Below are 2,212 nucleotides of genomic sequence, written 5' to 3'. Positions count from 1 at the left end.
TGTGTATTCTGTTGCTTTTGGATGGAATGTTTCATATATATACCTCTTAAGTCCATCTGGTCCAACGTTTCATTTAAGACTGTTGTTTCCTTGTTGACTTTCTGTCTGGATGATCTATCCATTGATGTAAGTGGGTATTAAAGTCCCCTACTACTATTGTGTTGCTGTCAATTTCTCCCTTTAGGTCTGTTATATATTTTGGTGCTCCTATATTAGGTGCATATATGTTAATAAATGACATGTCTTCTTGATACATTGTCCTCTTTGTCATTATATAATGTCCATCTTTGTCTCTTGTTATCTTTTTTGGCTTGAAGTGTATTTTGTATGAAATAAGTATGGCTACACCTGCTTTCTTTTGGTTGCCATTTGATTGGAGTATCATCCTCAATCCCTTCACTTTGAGCCTATGTTTGTCTTTAGAGCTGAGATGGGTCTCCTGGAGGCAGCATATTGTTGGGTCTTGTTTTTTAATCCATCCAGCCACTTTGTATCTTTTGACTGGTGAATTCAATCCATTACCATTTAGGGTGATTATTGATATTTGAGGACTTAATATTGCCTTTTTGTGTGTGTGTGTGTGTGAGGAAGATCAGCACTGAGCTAACATCTGATCCCAATCTTCCTCTTTTTGCTGAGGAAGTTTGGCCCTGAGCTAACATCTGTGCCCATCTTCTGTTACTTTATATGGGCCGCCGCCACAGCATGGCTCTACAAGCAGTGCATCGGTGTGCGCCCGGGATCTGAATTGGCAACCCCCGGGCTGCTGCAGCAGAGCACATGCACTTAATTGCTTGTGCCACTGGCCTGGCCCCTTGAGGACTTAATATTGCCATTTTATCTTTTGTTTTATGGTTGCTCTATATTTCCATTTTTTTTTTTCTTTGTGTTTCCTTCTGTGATTTCAGTTTGGTGGTTTTCTGTGATTTTTTTTCAGTATCCTCTTTTTTATGTTTTGTGATTCTGTTCTGAATTTTTGTTTTGTGGTTACCATGTGGTTTGTATAAATGTTCTTATAGATAAGATAGTCCTTTTTCTGCTGATAGCATCTTATCTTTGTTTGCCCACACAGGTTCTGTCCTTTTCTTCTTCCCTTTCTATGTTTTTGTTATCACAAATTATCCCTTTTTGTGTTGTGAATGTATTACCAAATTGAAATGGTTATAGTTATTATTAATGCTTCCTTTCCCTTTAACCTTTATGTTATAATTAAGTATATGCTATCTTATTCTGACATAAAGTTGCAATTTTCTGATTCTGTCTATTTATCACCTTGTTCAAAGCTTTGTATACCTTTGCCTTTTTGTTTCAGTTAGAAGATCTCCTTTCAACATTTCTTGTAAGGCAGTTCTAGTGGTGGTAAACTCCCTCACCTTTTGTTTGTCTGGGAATGCTCTCATTTCTCTATCATATCTGAAAGATAACTTTGCTGGATAGAGTGTTCTTGGTTGACAGTCTTTATCTTTCAATATTTTGAACATATCTCTCCACTCTGTCCTGGCCTATAGAGTTTCAGCTGAGAAACTGCTCATAGTCTAATGGAGATTTTTTGTAGGTTGTTTTTTTTTTCTCCCTGGCTTTTTTTTTTTAACGTTCTTTCTTTGTCACTGATTTTTCAGTTTTATTGTGAGTCTTGGAGAAAGTCTTTTTACACTGAGATAATTGGGTGTTCTGTTAGCTTCGTGGATTTGTATATCCAGTTCCTTCCCCGGGTTTGGGAAGTTCTCAGCTATTATTTCTTTAAATATTCTCTCTGCTCCCTTCTCTCTCTCTTCTCCTTCTGGGATACCCATTACCCTTATGTTGTCCTTTCTAATGGAGTCAGACAATTCTTGTATAATTTCTACCTTTTTTTTTTTGTCTTAGTTTTCTCTCGTCTTCCATGTATATTATTTCTAGTTTTCTATCTTTGAGCCAGCTAATTCTCTCTTCTATGTGATGTGTTCTATTTCCAATGCTTTCTAGTGCATTCTTCATCTCATTTATTGAGTCCTTCAGCTCCAGAATTTCTGTTTGGTTCTTTTTTTAGAGTTTTAGTTTCCTTGGTAAAGTATTCCTTCTGTTCTTTGATTTTATTCCTGAGCTCATTGAATTGCCTTTCTGTGTTCTCTTGTAGCTCATTGAGTTTTTTCATGACAGCTGTTTTGAATTCTTTATCAGATCACAATGTTCCATGATTTTATGTTTGGTTTCTGGATAATTGTTTTCTTGT

Source organism: Ceratotherium simum, chromosome X (assembly GCF_057802395.1).
Source record: "Ceratotherium simum simum isolate JZ-2026a chromosome X, ASM5780239v1, whole genome shotgun sequence".
Classification (NCBI taxonomy): Eukaryota; Metazoa; Chordata; class Mammalia; order Perissodactyla; family Rhinocerotidae; genus Ceratotherium; species Ceratotherium simum.
Note: the sequence above shows the minus strand (reverse complement) of the source record.